This window comes from Primulina huaijiensis, chromosome 12 (assembly GCF_012295235.1).
Source record: "Primulina huaijiensis isolate GDHJ02 chromosome 12, ASM1229523v2, whole genome shotgun sequence".
NCBI lineage: Eukaryota > Viridiplantae > Streptophyta > Magnoliopsida > Lamiales > Gesneriaceae > Primulina > Primulina huaijiensis.
Window position 1 is genome coordinate 10,647,936 of NC_133317.1, and position 18,542 is coordinate 10,666,477.

The following is an 18,542-nucleotide window of genomic DNA, read 5'->3' on the forward strand; positions in this document are numbered from 1 at the left end:
GAATTTCTTGCTACTTTTTCTAGAATTTGATCTAAAAATGGTAGTGGAAAATGATCTTTTCTAGTTGCATCATTTAATTGATCTTTTCTAGTTGCATCATTTAATTTTCTATAATCAATACACATACGCCAACTAGATGGAATCCTAGCTTGTAATAACTCTCCCTTTTCATTTTTTATAACAATGATGCATGACTTTTTAGGTACTACTTGTGTTGAAATTACCCATTTACTATCTGAGATTGGATAGATAATTACAGCGTCTAATAGTTTTAATACTTCATTCTTAACAACTTCTTTCATATGTGGATTTAATCTTCTTTGTGATTGTTGATATGTTTTGGCATTTTCTTCCAAGTGAATTTTATGTGTACAAATTAAAGGATTCATACCTTTTATATTTTTCAAAGTCCATCCAATTGCATTTTTATATTTTTTATGTAATTTAATTAAATCTTCTTCTTGATTTGGTAAAAGAGTGGAACAAATTGCAACAGAAAAGGTTTTATTTTCACCAAGAAATACATATTTCAATTCAAATGGTAAAACTTTTAATTCAAGTTTTGTATTATCATCTTCTTTAAAATTATTTTCAAACTCAAAACTTTCTATTGAAAAAACTTCAGATTGTTGATTTAAGTTTTCTTCTTGTACATTTTCTTCCACAATTGTTTCAATTTCATTATCATATTCATTTTCATTAATACTTGGTTGTTTACATAAATTGAACACATTAAGTTCTAGAGTCGTATTTCCATTTCGACAATTTCATTATTCCATTTCGACAATTAATTAAAGCATTTGAAGTTGCTAGAAATGGCCGTCCCAATATTACTGGAATTTCATTATGTACTTCTATTGGTCGTGTATCCAAAACAATAAAATTTACAGGATATATGAATTTATCAACTTGAAACAACACATCTTCTACAATACCTCTAGGTATTTTGATTGACCTATCCGTCAGTAAGAGAGTAACAGAAGTGGGTTTTAATTCTCCTAAATTAAGTTTTTCATAAACTGAATAAGGAAGTAAATTCACAATTGCTCCCAAATCTAACAAAGCTTTTTAATTTTATTTTTTCCAATAATACATGAAATTGTTGGACAACCAGAATCTTTATATTTTAAACTAGAATTATTTTGAAGAATAGAACTTACTTATTCAGCCAAGAATGTTTTCTTCTTCACATGCAATTTTCTCTTCACAGTACATAAGTCTTTTAAAAATTTTGCATATGAAGGTACTTGTTTAATAGCATCTAATAATGGAATATTTATCTTTACATGTTTAAAAACTTCATAGATATCAGAATCACTTTTTTGTTTTTTATGATTTGTTAATGCATGAGAAATGGTGGAGGTTTATTTGACTCATTTACTATTTCAGATGATTTATCATTCACCATATTATTCTTAGAATTTAAGGTATCATCATTCTCAAAAGTATCAAGATTATCATCCTTACTCTTTGATTTTAGATGATCCTTGTTTTCATTACTATATGAATCATTAACTATTTTACCACTTCTAAGGGTAATAACAGATTTTATTTGATCAATTTTTTCATTTTTCAATTCTTGATTTTGATTTTTAGGATTAGGTTGAGGTTGAGATGAAATTTTTTTTTTTTTCATGAATATTAAGTGCAAATGGAAATTTTGCAAGAGTTTCTTTCAAATCACTCATAGATTGACTCTTGCTTTTGAATAAATGCATGATTACATCTTCAAAGTTTTTTTCTTGGAGGTGTAACATAAGGAATATAACCTTGATGATTTTGGTTATTTTGAAAATATTGTTGTGAGGGTTGTGCGTTATTATCATTCATCCAACTAAAATTAGGATGATTTTTCCATCTAGGATTATATGATAGTGAAAAAGGATCTAGTATTGGTTTTTTTTATAATTGCTAACATAATTTGCTTGTTCGTGGAGACATTCTTTAAATGAAGGTAATGTTGAACAATCTTTTGTAGCATGATTATGTGTATCACATATATGACAAATAATTTCTTGAATATTTTTTAATTGACCACTCTTTTTCATTTCTAATGACTCAATTTTTCTTGCTAAAGATGTATGTTTAGCTTGAATATCTATATCATCTTTAAGACTATAGATACCACCCCCATTTGTTGAGTTATTGATTTTAGTTGTTGGTGGTTCTATTTTACCTATATTATCCCAATTTTGAGCATTTTTTGCTAATGAATCCAAATACTCAATAGTTTCATTTGGGTTTTTATCTTCAAAAGTTCCATTACACATGAATTCTATCCTTTGCCTATCTTTAGGTATTAGACCTTCATAAAAGTGAGAAACTATTCTCCATGTTTCAAAACCATGATGTGGGCATGTATTAAGTAATTCTTTATATCTATCCCAATATTGATAAAATATTTCTCCTTGTTTTTGAGAAAAAGTAGTAATTTGTCTTTTAAAAGAGTTTGTTCTATGGGAAGTGAAAAACTTTTTAAGAAATTGTTGTTGCATTTCTTCCCATGACCTTATTGAACTCGATCTCAAATTTTGTAGGCATGTTTTAGCTTTATCTTTTAAAGAAAAAGGAAAAAGCTTTAATCGAACTATATACATGCTACAATTTTGATCATTCTAAGTGTTACAAGCTTCCTCAAATTCTCTTAGAAGTAAATATGGACTTTCAGAATCTAAGCCATGAAAATTTGGTAAAAGTTGAATAATTTGAGGTTTAAAATTGAATTTAGATGCATCAGGAGGAAAAACTAAACAAGATGTGACACTAGTTCTAATAAGGTTCATATGGTGCCTAAGTGTTCTTAATTGATCATGTTCTTGATTATTATTATTATTATTGTTATTAATATTATCATTATCTTGATTATTTGAATTATCATCCATGTTTAAACTATTTTCAGATACTCGAATAAGTCTACCACTTTTTTTTCGACTCCAAATACTCATACAAAAAACAACAGTTTGCCTGATTATCTGATTTTTGATATAGTAATGTGTATTATTGGGAATGGATCATAACCGATTCTTGATCAGAGGTAAGCTGATCAGAAAAAGACTGAGACAGATTTGTCAATTGTGATTGCTAACCCTTTTGATAATCAGATATGACTCCTCGAAGAATACCAGAACAGGGTAGCACTTCGAATCCTCCAATGGACGTGACAGCCACGCCAATGGAGACATTGTTAAAGAGATTTCAGTCATTCCATCCGCCGACTCTGAAGGGTACTGAGACTTCAGTGGATTGCGAAAGTTGGTTAGACGATATTGAGATGTTGTTCGAGTCCTTGGATTACACCGATGAGCGGAGAGTGAAACTGATAGGGCACCAGTTGCATGATGTGGCAAAGAATTGGTGGATTACAACCAAGCGGGCATTGGAGCATCGAGGTACTGTTATTACCTGGAATGTGTTTAGAACTTAATTGTATCAGAGATTCTTTCCAGTGTCGTACAGGAAGGACAAGGGAGCTGAGTTTGCAAACTTGAGACAGGGCCAGCTAAATATTGAGGAATATGTGGCCAAGTTCTCCACATTATTACTATTTGCTCCACATGTGGCCGAAAATGACGAAGCTGTTGCGGACCAGTTCATTAATGGTCTGAATCCTGAAATCTTTATCTTGGTGAATACCGGGAGGCCGAATAATTTTACTGATGCCTTGAACAGAGCAAAGGGAGTCGAAGCCGGTCTGATGAGACAGAGAGGAGCTTCGTTTGTGCCACAGGCACCGAGACCCCAGATGCCTCCACCATCTCCCCGATTTGAGAGTGGCCGTGGTAGTGGAAAGAAAGAATTCCTAAAAGCTGGGGGAAGCAGTTCAAGAAACCTGGAAGTAGTTCATCCAGTTCTAGTGGCTCGAGACTGACCGGTCAGGGCCAGAGTTATACAAGACCCTATTGCAGCACTTGTGGAGGGAAGCATTCACCGAGCAGTGCCGAGGAGTGTTTGGCAGTTGCCGTATTTGTAGCCAACAGGGACATTTTGCTCGAGTTTGTCCCCAGAGAGATACTCAGAGGTCACAGGGTGCCGAGTCATCTGGATCAGTAGCTCAGACTGGCAGATGACCGGCTGCAGTCCACTCCTTTCAGCCAGCACCATCCCAGTCACAGTCGAGGCCAAGAGGAAGCCAAACAGTTAGCCAGCCTCCTAGACAGCAGGCCAGAGTGATCGCTTTGACTGAGGAGCAGGCTCAGGACGCACCAGACGATGTTGTTGCAGGTAACTGTTTTATTTCTGGTTATCCTGCATATGTATTGATAGATACTGGTGCATCACATACATTCATATCTGAACGATTTGCATTGATGCATTCTTTGCCTATTGAGTCATTATCTGTTGTAGTGTCTGTCTCTTCTCCGTTGGGGACAGGATTGATATCCGTGAAATCTGTGAAACGTTGTATGCTATAGTATGATGGGCATGAGATTGAGCTAGATTGTATTGTGCTTGGGTTATCTGATTTTTATTGTATTATCGGTATCGATATGTTAACCAAGTACAGAGCCACTGTTGATTGTTTTCACAAGATTGTGAAATTCAGACCGGATATGGCTGATGAGTGGAAATTCTACGGCAAGGGTTCTCGATCTAGAATTCCTTTGATATCCGTATTGTCTATGACTCGATTGTTGCAGAAAGGAGCGGAGGGATTCCTTGTCTATTCAGTTGATTTACTGAAATCGAGTCCATCATTGGCGGATTTGCCAGTGGTTTGCAAGTTTGCTGATGTCTTTCCAGATGAGATTCCTGGGTTGCCTTCGATTCGAGAGATAGACTTCAGTATTGAGTGGATGCCAGGTACAGTTCCGATTTCGAGGGCTCCATACAGAATGGCGCCGATTGAGTTGAAGGAGTTGAAAGAACAGTTGGAGGATTTACTGGCCAAGGGGTATATCAAACCGAGTGTGTCTCCTTGGGGTGCTCCAGTACTGTTTGTGAGGAAGAAAGACGGTTCGATGAGACTTTGTATTGACTACCGGCAATTGAACAAAGTAACGGTAAAGAATAAATATCCCTTGCCTCGTATTGATGATTTGTTTGACCAGTTGCAGGGTTTTTCGGTATATTCCAAGATCGATTTGAGATCTGGATACCATCAGCTGAGAGTCAGGGATTCTGATATCTCGAAGACAGCATTCAGAACAAGGTACGGACACTATGAGTTTATTGTCATGCCGTTTGGTTTGATGAATGCACCGGCTGTATTTATGGGATTGATGAACCGTATCTTTCAGAGATATCTTGACGATTTTGTGATTATATTCATCGATGATATTTTGATTTATTCGAACAATATGATTGAGCATTCTAAACATCTGATAATTGTTTTGAGAATTTTGAGGGCTGAGAAACTGTATGCTAAACTATCGAAATGTGAGTTTTGGTTGAGACAGGTTGTATTTCTGGGGCATATTATATCCGAAGACGGTATATCAGTTGATCCTAGTAAGGTTGAGGCAGTGATTTCTTGGCCGAGACCGACATCAGTACCCGAGATTCGCAGTTTTATGGGTTTTGCAGGATATTATCGACGTTTTATTAAAGATTTTTCTAGCATTGCCAAGCCGATTACTCAGTTGACTCAGAAAAATGCTCCGTTTATGTGGTCTGAAGACTGTGAGTCTAGTTTTGTTGAGTTAAAGAAAAGATTGACCAGTGCTCTGGTGTTGACTATCCCGTCAGGTACTGGTGATTTTGTGGTTTATTGTGATGCATCTCACCGATGATTGGGTTGTATTCTGATGCAGCGAGGGCATGTTATCGCCTATGCCTCAAGACAGTTGAAGCCACACGAGACTCGTTATCCAATTCATGATCTTGAATTGGCGGCCATTGTATTTGCATTGAAAATATGGTGACACTACCTCTACAGTGAGAAATTTGAGATTTATTCTGATCATAAAAGCTTGAAGTATCTATTTTCACAGTCAGAGTTGAATATGAGACAACTAAGATGGCTTGATTTATTGAATGACTTTGATTGTAAAATCAAATATTATCATGGAAAATCCAATGCAGCAGCTGATGCACTAAGTCGAAAGGTATGTTCCTTATCCTTATCGACGATAGGTGTTTCAAATTTGATAGAAGATTGTTGTTTGTCTGGATTAGCATTTAAAACAGATTGTCAACCCTTGATATTATATGCTATTCAAGCTGAACCGGAGCTGATTTTGAAAATCAAAGAGGCACAGAAAGTTGATCAGAATGTGTAGAATTTGATTGATTTGGTCAGAGCTGGACATCAATCGGAGTATCAGGTTCGTGACAGGGTTTTGTATGTGAATAATCGTATTGTTGTGCCGAATGTTTCAGATTTGAAACAGAAGATACTGGCGGAAGCTCACAGCAGTCGCTTTAGCATTCACCCTGGTGGCAGAAAGATGCATAACGATTTGAAGGCACAGTATTGGTGGAAACAGATGAAATCTGATGTTACTGAATTTGTATCCAAGTGTCTGAATTGCCAACAAGTGAAGGCTGAAAGAAAGAAACCAGGAGGATTGTTACAGAGTTTGTCAATTCTTGAATGGAAATGGGATCACGTTTCCATGGATTTTGTGACACAATTACCGTATTCCTCCCGAGGTTACGATGTGATTTGGGTTGTGATTGACAGATTGACCAAATCCGCGTGTTTTATTCCGTACAAGATGACGTACAGATATGACTAGATGGCTGAGATCTATGTCAGAGAAGTGGTAAGATTGCACGGAGTGCCGAAGTCGATTGTTTCACACCGTGATCCTCGATTTACTTCGCATTTCTGGCAGAGTTTGCAGCAGGCTCTAGGTACAAAGTTACATCTGAGTACCGCATATCATCCACAGACTGACGGACAGTCAGAGCGAATGATCCAGACATTGGAAGATATGCTGAGAGCTGTAGTACTTGATTTTAACACTAGTTGGCAAGATGCATTACTACTTTGTGAGTTCTCGTACAACAACAGCTATCAGACGAGTATTGAGATGGCACCATTTGAGGCGTTGTACGGAAAAAAATGTCGATCCACTTTGTATTGGGACGATATCTCTGAGGTTCCTGAGATTGGACCTGACATGATCAAAGATATGACTGAAAAAATAAAGCTGATTCAGAAAAGAATGAAGGCAGCTCAGGACAGACAGGCCAAATATGCCAATGTTCGACGAAGACCGTTGGTATTTGAGGCTGGAGACCGAGTATTCTTGAAAATGTCACCTTTCAGAGGCGTGGTCAGATTTGGCAAGAAAGGGAAGTTGTCTCAACGATTCGTTGGTCCTTATGAGATTCTCGAGAAGATAGGAGATCGTGCCTATCGACTCGCCTTACCGCCTTCATTATCGGGGATACATGATGTTTTTCATGTATCTATGCTACGGAAGTATCTCCCTAATGATTCACATGTTATTCAGCCAGACGAGGCCGCGCTGGATGAGACACTGAGTTATGTTGAAAAGCCGATTCAGTTTCTGGATCGTAAAGAAAAGCAGCTCAGAACGAAGACTATTCCTCTTGTGAAAGTTCAGTGGAGCCGTCATGGCACTGAAGAAGCTACCTGGGAGACTGAATCTGACATGAGACAGGAATTCCCAGCATTATTTCATTAATGTGAGTCTTATTTCAGTTGCTATTATTTCTGACATTCCTGTTTATTGCATATGATTTATTTGCTTAAGATTTCGACGAAATCGAGTCTTAGAGGGGGAGAATTGTAATGCCTGAGATTTTATCACTGTAATCTGAGATTGATTAATTTACAACTTGATCGGATGATAGACGGATCACTTCGAGGAAGGAATTGGAATGACATAAGTTGAGTAGGGTGTGAGACCCGAAGGTCTCGCGCATATGCGCGACGAGATAGCGCGCATATGCGCGAGCTGCGCGAGAAGCTTTTTGCGCGGACAGAACTTTGCGCGCACATGCGCGGCTTGAGGGCGCGCATATGTGCGAGGAGGTGCATTGCCATATACCGAGTCCAGAGAATGTGGCGCATATGCGCCAAGAGGTGGCGCGCATATGCGCGGGGTATTCGGTAGCCAAATGTGAATTCCAGAGAATATCGCGCACATGCGCGGATGAAGGGCGCGCATATGCGCGAGCTGATAGGAAGGCACGCGCCGAGACATAATGTCTCGCGCATATGCGCCTAGGAGGGTCGCGCATATGCGCGAGACGTGTTGAGCAAAAATGAAGCCACTTGCCCCTTATCATGCAATAATATATATATAAACAACGTTAGTCCTTCAGAAATGAGAAGGGAAAGGAAAAGAATCGAGAAAAGGAATGAGAGAAGTTGTAGAATATCCTTACGCTTTTATATTTCGATCCGCCCGTTAGATTTTGAATCCGACTTCAGTACGGTGTTCCTATCGACGCATGCTACAACTGGACGTAAGTTTTGTTACGTTTTGATATGTGTTGAAATTATGATATTGCCAGAATTGAATAAGATTCATATATGATGTTCTTGACATGCTAGACATCATAGAATCGAAGTCAGATTGAAAAACATATTGATTACGGAGTTGTTATGATTTTTCAGATTATATTGATTGGTATTGGACAGATTTGGATAATGGTTGGATTACAGATTGTATTGGATATTGATTATAGATTGTAACTGTTATCTGTTGATGTTGTATTAACGGGGATATAGAGATTGTCCCGTTATGCCGTTGATTTTGAATTAAATCCAGATTGATCAGATTGGTATTGATTTGAACAGTATATTGATATGGGATTAATTGATATTGTCCATTGCCAGATCGTGTATTGGCAGACTTTGAATTCCAGACGGGAACGTCGTCAGAACTGAAACAAAAGAAAGGTATAAGTCAATGTGGTATTGGGAGATCGACTCAAGTAGGAAATACTTGAGTTTCCCTAAATCACATACTTATTGTTATTATATGCATTGATTTAATTTTATATTCTTGTTCTCTTGATTTATAGAGAGCATGTATTAGACGAGTAGTAGACGAGTGATCTTGTGACAGAAGTGACTGATAGTGGTGGGATCGCCACGGGCACATTGCACGATGTCACAAGATAGTGTATTGGCGATGGTGCCACAGTCTGTAACGGATAGGTCAAGACACTGGATTTTTGGTTATATCGACGTGGATAGAATCGGAGTTTCTTCTATTACTGTTGGTCGATATAGGAATACCAACGTCTGGAAACCGGGATCCTTAGACTAGGATTGAGTCTAGTCTGAGACGTGGAGTCACGAATTTGATTGACAGTTTTATATTGATTATGTTTTCAGATTTTGATACGTTTTACTAATATCTGTTTCATGCTTTTATATTGACTATATACTTGCATGTTCGTTGATTTATACTGGGATTTTATTCTCACCGAAGTTATCCGGCTGTTGTCGTGTTTGTATGTGTGCATGATAACATGTGGGACAGATTCAGGGTCGAGGAGATGAAGAGAGATCGTGATTAGAGTGGAGACTACGGACTTTGATTAGAGATAGGGTTGAATACTTGATATGTAGTCTTTAAACCTTAGTCTTACATGATTGTATGATGTACAGGACTTGTACCATATTTTATACTGATACGTGTAATAGATGAATGCCATTACGTTCCACAATTCTTTTAAAAAAAAAAAATTAGACCCTGCTGATTATAATTGATTAAATTGTCCTAATAATGATTAAGAATTTGATTAGCGTCCGGGTCCCCACACAAATACACAAAAAAAAATATATTACATCAATAACAAGTCAAAAAATATTTGAAATATTTACGTGAATACTACTCGTCTAGTTATTTTTTAACCGAAAATATAATCAAAATGTTAGACCATTTCTTTTCAATCGACAATTATAATAGTCCACATTATTTTTGTTTGAATTATGCAACTGTTATATAATGTTGTTGATGTTTAAGTGTTTCATACTAGAACCAAAACATCAGTACTTTATACTAGGGCTACTGTGATTGTTGTTGGGCACTATGGTAATCAGCCGTGAGATAGGGTCGATTGGTTGTCAGAGTTGGAGTCTCTCAGTTAGTCTATTTATATTGGAGTCTTGTCAGTTTTATGTCAGAGTCTATTTACCGAAGAGATGCCATATATCTGTATGATTATCTTAAATTATTGTTGTTTGTTTTGATTTAATTTATATTGTTGTGAGACTTGCCGGCTTATTTTAACTGCTGATTTTGAATTTTTTATTGTGTCTGACCGGCACTTGTGTGTGTCTATTTATGATTAAAACACCATCGTCCCTGCGTCTTTTTTTTACAGGTATTTTAATTTTTTGGTATGTCCTATTTACGATGTGGTTATACCGAAATTTTTATTAGCACTGAGCTTCATTTAAAGTATTTTAAATCATTTTTTCGTTGTAGTTTTAAATTAATCAATATTGTTTGGTAATTAATTATAATTACAATAATTGAATCTCACATAGACACGCACTTCCCCCGACTCGTGGGCCTAACAACATGACCCATTAGCACTCAATTATGTGCACTCTGCGTTGTCAGAAGTATAGGGAAGTAAAGTTGCGCATTTACTAACAATTATAGCTTTTTGCCTAATGGTAATCGTATGATCCTAACAATTGGTAGCAGAACGAGGTCATGTATTCAAATCTCCAAAGAAGTATAAGGGGAGAATGTTGGGTTACGCATGCATGAGTTAGAATAGTAGTAAGATGAGTGGCCTCCTGAGAAGTTATCGTGCGTCAAGTTGTTAATGTTGCACCGCTTGATCTAATTTGTTAGGTGGGCTGTAAAAGAGTAACTTCATATCTTAACGGATAATACTGTCTCTGCTGGGGGACAGGCCCTAGCAACAGGCCTATTAGCACCCAAGTAGGTGCACTCTACGCTGCCACAAATATAAGGAAATAAAGCTACATCTTGACTAATAGCTATAATTTTTAGCTTAATATGCGCTTGTTCATGACAAATATAATTTGGATGGTTCTTAAAAAAAATTAATTTATTTTCAGCCAACAATATTAGTGATTTTCTTGAAAACTTATAATATATTTTCTTGGTGGATTCATAGAAAATTCTTTTCTACTGATTTTTTAAAATTTCTTAAAAATATTTAATGTATTAAAATTTAAAATAAGCATATTAGGGCAGGTTGAAAGGATCGGTTAAGATGTGAAAAGTGTTTAGAATGGGTGGGGGTTGAATAAACACTCACAGATTATGTTCGTTTTTCGTAAGTTGAGTTCAGTTCAATGACAAACTGATACTCGGTATCTCGTCAGTCGATTACAATCAGTTTAACTGAAAAACAGTTGCAGAAGTAAACTGAATGAAAGATAGAATAACTAAAATAAAAATTAACTGAAATGAAAAGCACGCGATTTGTTTCTGAATGTTCGGAGAATGGAATAACTCCTACGTCATCCCTTCTATCACGAAGATAGAATTTCTACTAAAAGACTTTGATCGAATACAATGTTTGTACTGACCCACTTCAGTTTGGTCTTATCAATGCCAAAACTGAAACTCCTAGTTACAACAAGGCTATTTCAGTTCGTGACTGATCTTAGCACAACTTAACAATATAACAGAGATTACAGTGTGCTAACAAGCTCAAAGACGGTAGCCTTGAATGCTACAAATAGAACTTAGAAAGAGTGAGCTTTTGATTTCAGCAGAGTAACAGCTTGAGTAAAATAGTTGTTCTTGTATCCTTGTTTCTTCAGCTGCTCTCTTCGCCTATTTACAGGCTTCTCTTCCAACGGTAACTTGATATAATATTTGAATATTATATCCGTTGATTACCACGTCGATATTCTCCTGACAATCGTACACTGTAGACTCTGAAATGCGGCGTTCCACTACAAGTTGCAGTTTGCTTGTACTGATGTCGGTTGAACGTCCTTTTCATTTGATGACGTGTATAGCTGAACGATCAGCTGATAAATGGTAGCTGATAAGCTTGTGCTGAGTGAATCAACTGATCAGTCAGCTGTCTTCAGGAATCCAGTTAGGTTCAACTGATGGAAACTGATCAGTCAGTTAACTTCGAAAGTTCAGTTCAGTTGGATTCGGTTGCCTTTGATAACTCACGCGATACTTCAGTTAGGCAAGTTGTACTTGATCAGTTAGTCCAATAGATAAATGGTTTTTCAAACAGCCGAAATTAAGTTTCCAACACAGGTTGATATGATATCATTGTGTTGATGCACTATAATGTTCAAATCTTTCCATATTTCTATAGATATTTGACCATCACCATCTTTAACATCGTGATTTTAGATAATTTATTTAAAACCGTAATCAATAATTTTTTAGCTGTGCTAAAAAATTGATATTATATTTATGCCAGAATATATATAAGAAAATGTATTATTGAATATTATTTGTAGCTTTTTTATTTGGTGAAATAAAATAAATAAATAATAATTTGTAATAAAATTATTATACCTTCATTTAGGTTTAATTGTATTGTTCTGTATTAATTAAGAGTGTGATATTAAATATTAATATAATTTGGATGGTTCTTAAAAAATATTTTCTTTTCAACCAACAATATTAGTGATTTTCTTGAAACTTATAATATGTTGTCTTGGTAGATTCATAGAAAAAAAAAATTTCTACTGAATTTTTAATTTTTTAAAATAATTAATGTATTAAAGTTTAAAATAAACATATTAGTACATGTAGATATGATATTATGTTTATGCACAATAATGTTCAAATTATTATATTTTTATGTAGTGTCACATCAACATTTTAGCGAAAAATGATTAAATTTTCAAAAATTTAAAATTACTAAACTAAAACTAAAATTTAACCACATAAAATATCATACTAGCAAAGAAGCAAATATGCAGAACAAAAATTATTATTTTTTCATTTTTCCCGTTGGGTGATAATATTTGATTGATTTGAATAAAAGATTATAAATTTACATAAGCAATGTTTGATACATATTCATTATAAATAGCAAAGTATTGATTTTTATTCAGACCATATTTTGGATTCACATTGCACCAAGATTTTAAGAATGTGTTTAGTTGAAGAATCCAACATACTAAACACATTTTTTAAAAGTGTTTTCGAAAAATAAAAATCAATTTTTTGTAACAAAAGCAGTTTTTAAAAGATTTTTAGAAGCTAGAATTTCTGGCCTTGTGATTACCGCTTCTACTTTAATTTAAATTAAAAATAGAATTATTTTTAAATATTTATCCAAACACGAGCGCCACATTTTTTTTTTCTTAAATAAAAACACTTTAAAAAGCTAGTCTTATTTAAATTTTTTTTTCTAAGTTATAACATTTGTATCCAAAATCACTTTTTCCTTGTATATATGGGAAATCTAGCTAACGGGTTAAATGCATTGTATCATGTAAGATATATTTGGGAATTTTCTTGTCATATACTATTTTCAGTTTTCTTGATCAATCAGTAGTTGTGAAAGCACAATTCATGTGTTTGGACTCGAACAATGCTTTAAATTTGGACTCGAACAATTTTTGCTGGAAATTGCTGATCAGATTGTAAAATCCGATGATATGACAAAAAGGGGATTGCGTCCTATTCTTTGAGTTGGCCATCCTATTTTTTGAGTTTTTTAAAATAATATTTTATAATCTCGATTTGATGTGGTGGAATTTGAGGTGGTATTCCACGAGGATTATTTCACTCAAATTGGAAAATACCCCAAATTTGTTTTCATGTCATCGGATTTTACGGTCTTATTGCAATTTTTGGCTAAAATTAGAGACTTTGGTAAAAAGATAGGATTAAAATAGCTAAAAGTTGAAAGTTAAAGGACCAATATGTAGTTTGACCAATTACATGACGAAAAGCACCGAGGGTGGCACTCGAACTCGTCTTTAAGCATGTCATATATATCGTTATTGTGAATTTAAGGAATGCTATGTTATATATATCCGTGAATTTTATTGTAATTTGAGGATTAAAAGTAGTTATAGAAATCTTTTGTTTAACTAGATAGATAGTATAGATTGGTGTGTCATTTATTTACCAAAATCTTTTTGGAGACCGGATATTTCCAAATAAGAAGTACAATCTTCGAAACAGATTTTCTTGGATTTCTTTCCATATAAAGATGGCCGAGTCCTAATTGTACGTACAGGAACACGAATCCGAAGCAATCCTCTTCGATATCAAACTTGTCTCTCTCGCAACTATAAATACTCTTCCTTATTACCCTTTTTTTTCCAATACCCATAATTCTCTACTCTCCTTCAAGACTTACAGCAAGTACTTCTCTACGCTTCTTGTCCATTCTTTTTCTCAAACAATGGCGATGATGCTATGGATCATGTTTCCCCGTCTTTTTCCATGGGAACAATCTCATTCCAACGAGCCAAAGCCAACAATGTCAGCTGGGAAAGTCGATGATCCGAGAAAGGGCAAAGAAGTGACTTGCTTGTCTCAGCCATCTTCGCCTGAAGCGTGCCGGAGGCCGAAAGCACCGAGGGTGGCACTCGAGGTCGATGGCCTCAGCGGTTTTTGAGTGTGTTGTTCTATATTGATATGCTAGTTTTTTTGGGCACGATCGACTTAATTGTGGTTACGTACATTGTTTTAATTAAGTTTTTGTTTGAGTAAATTTTCAATTAATCATCGTTTATACAGAATTTATGGTATTTCGTATTTCTCAGTGGCCGAAGAGTTTTAAAGTTCAAATAGTTTGGGTGGTGTTTGATCTGCAAAAATTGGATTTCACTTATCAAAACTAGTTTGTATTAAAAAATCAAATCACTGAAGTTTTAATAAGGCTCTCGACTCGATTAACATTGTTCATATTCACGATCATAAATTCGTCATCTGTACTAGCAAAAGACTTACACGCGATACATGTGTTAAATAATTATTATTGCGTATATGAATCATGATCATAATTATTAATAGATCAAGTTGATTCATAACTTTTTTTTATAGTATTTAATTATTATTTGGATAAAGATAATGTAATTATATTAAATATGTGGTTTGTTCGAATAATATGTGAATTTTTGAATTTTTAAAATATATTAGATATTGATGTTATATATGACTAAAGTATATTAAAAATATTAATTATATAAATGAATATGATATTTTCTTAAAAAACTAATTGAATCACAAAGTCTAACTACTAGGAATTTATTTTCGTACATTTAGTTTCATACTCCTTATTAAACCATCAATTACTTTTTTTAGAATTATTATATCTTTTCAATTTAATATTATCCGTGCATATATCAATTTGATTATTGTTTCAAAATCGAACATGATCACATGACCAATAGTTTCATTTTCCGTAAAATTGGTTATCTTGTCATTTAATTTTATCAAACTATTTAATTTTTATTATAATTTTTATCATATGTACCAAATATTTTAGTTTCATCATATTATTTTTTTTAATAAATCATATTATTAATCATTAAATAAACAAGTCCTCAAATAAATTTTTTTAATTCCTCAACTAATCCTATTAGGCTATGTTTGGTAGCCATGATAAGGGAATGATTATTAAATAACCATCCTTTATCACATGTTTGGTTCATTTTTAATTTAACATGGAGGTCCTTGATTATGATTGAAAGCCCTCACTATTTATGTTATTTGTGTGATTAAATATCCTTCCTCAAAAGTGTGATAATGTATAATTTTTGAATAGTGATAATGATAAGATTGTATATTAACCATAATACCCTTGAATTGTTTTCTTCAATATAATATGAAAATTAAAATTAGTGAAAATTTAATAATTAATATAATATTTAAATTTTTATTATATTTTTTATAAATTAATTTCATATATTTTTATTATTTTTAATCATTTTAAAGAAAATAAATTGTAATGCAAATCTATTTTAANTGCCAACTTGACTGATCATAAAAATTCAACTTGGAACAAGTCGTATTTCTGATCGCTGAATTACCGAACTGATTGCACGAAAACAACAATCAGTTTGGGTATGAGCAGTTGCGGTATTTTGTTCATATCTCTGAGCTCGTTTATTGGAATGAAACGATTTAGTATGTGTTGGAAAGATACGACGATGATCTATAAATCATCTTCATAAGCTAGGCTGATTTCTGCACACCAGCTGAACAGAACTGAACCAGCAGCTGAACAACTGAACTGAACCAACAGCTGACCAACTGACCTGAACCAGCAGCTGACCAACTAAACTGAACCGAACCAGCTGTTGACCAACTGAACCAGACCAACTAAACTAAACCGAACCAGTTGAATTGAACCAGACCAGTTGAACCGAACCAGTTGACCAGTTGACCATAGTTGACCACTCGGGAAAATGTCCAGTAAGGCGAATTTGACCGTTGCAATTTCAGAAACAGTACATAATTTTTCCAAACTGTCATATTCTCGTGTATAACGTATAAAACATTGTTGGAGCCTATAAATACATCATCTTGAAGATCAAACCAGAGCTTTTGAGGAAGCTTCAAAGTATGAGCAGTTAGCATGAAGAAATTAGCTGATTTAGAGCACAAGCCCTTATGTGAGGATACATTTGAGATGTACACTGTAAAGGATTAATTTCTCACACACAATCACTCACACATATTCAAAAGAGTTGAACTTCAAAGATTAGGTGAGTGAGTCTTGCACAAAGACAATAAACTTGTGTATGTAGTCTTTGCATATGAGACATTAAACAATATGCTGATTGTGAGATGTTGCCTACAATCTTGAGTGCTAGGAGTTCTGCTAGGCAGTAGCGTAAATCCTAGCTGAATAGGTTTGTACAGGTAGTTGTGTAAATCAAAGTCTTCTAGTGAATCCTTCTTAAGGGGAAGAAGGGGTGACGTATGAGCATTTGAAGTCTCCGAACATCCATAAACAAATTCGTGTCTATTTGTTTATTGCATTTACTTATCATTTTCATAGTTTTAAATATGCATTGTTGAAGTATTTTATATGTTCTTCAAATACCAAAATATTGATACCAAGTGTTTGATAAAATGCTTCAACCAAAATAGTTTTACTCATTAAACTTGCCTATTTTTAAATGTTTTACAAAATATTCAATCGATTTCTACGAATGATTATTTCGAGTGTCATCCGCATGATTTGAAAACCAAACTCGATTTAATTGATCGGTGTTCAATATTCCAAGAACCGAGCTATTGTAGCTCAACGATTTTCCCCCAAACTGATCCTAACAAGTGGTATCAGAGCGGGTTGTTTTTGAAAGAACCTTGAAACTGATTTTGATGAATAAAATTCGAAAATTTCATATTTTTTAAACATATATATGAAAATTTGAATTTTCGTGCAGCTTGCAGCGACCGTAGGAAAAATGACATATCTCCTTGCTCGAGTGTCCAAATGGCGAACCGCTTTTTGCGTTGCAAACTAGACTCATAGAGTTTACAGCGGTGTAAAATTTGCAGCCTAATTATGCCCGAAAAATGTAGTTTATTCGTTGAAGACAGAGCATTTGTGCTGTAGCAGAAAATGAGCCATGGAGAAAAATGGTTAGTCACTCCTCTATTTTTATAAATTTCAAACTTTCAAAAATATAGGAGGAAAACTCATTATAATTTTAATGAAGAGATTATTTTTAAATATTGAGGGGGAGAAAATTTTGTACTTAAAATGTTTTCAAAATGTGATTTTTTTTATTCACACAAAAAGGAGGAGAAATATGTCAGTTGAATCGCTTTTTTATCCAAGTTTTGTGATCATCAAAAAGGGGGAGTGTAGAGGCCCGTATTTCGTACTTGAAAATTTGCGAAAAAATTTAAAATTTTTTCTTTAATTAAATAAAAAGCCTCATTCATAAAATAAACTGGTAAAAATGGTTCAACGTTTAAAGTAGAAGCGGAAGTAAATATTTGTTTTAAAGTAACAACTAAAATAATTTCAACAAAAAAAAAACTGATTTGGAATAAAAATAGTAAGTGCTGAAAATGAGGTCTTCGGATTCCTACTACTGCCGACCCATGATGGCTCACTGATCACCGCCCTCGGTTCCGACCTCATCAGTACCTACAACAATCAAGTCTAGTGAGTCTAAAGACTCAGCATGCATACATCGTAAATAACAAGTACATATGTCATAAAATTTCATGCCATGTAAAGATATCATGTCGTAAAATGTAACGTGGGAATATCGTGTCATAAAACGTATCATGAAAATCGTGTCATGAATAATTATAAATACGTGCATAACTGAACTGAAAATCGTAAGTGAAATGTTTTATCCGTAGAGCCGTGTCATGAAATAGCATGTAATAATTTTCTGTTGAGGTTATGTTCTACGCAAGTGGCCCATGAACTGCACTGAATCGTCTGATCAGACTAAACCACAGTATACTGGACGGTAGAGATCATCACAGCCCTTTGACTGGATATCCGTACCAATAAATGAACATGAACCGGTTAGTGACCACCGGGTGATATAATAATCCCATGATAAACTGCAATCCCATGATAGTGAGGTGGCCACAAGCAATATAGCATAAATCTCAAAAATGAATATTTTATATTTTTATGCACGTAATATAAGTAAATATCTTGTTTTATTTTACCGAATGGGTTGGATCGTTCTCAGGCGCGCTGCGACC

The 18,542-nt window shown here is 34.6% G+C and overlaps 1 non-coding gene across 1 annotated transcript; it reads left to right on the plus strand.

Annotated features, from left to right (window-relative positions):
• The first annotated feature begins 2,340 nt into the window (after window positions 1-2,340).
• Window positions 2,341-2,451, plus strand: LOC140990770 (small nucleolar RNA R71). The gene has a single exon (XR_012177696.1). It is a non-coding gene; the product is annotated as a small nucleolar RNA R71 (small nucleolar RNA).
• The last annotated feature ends 16,091 nt before the right edge of the window (window positions 2,452-18,542 follow it).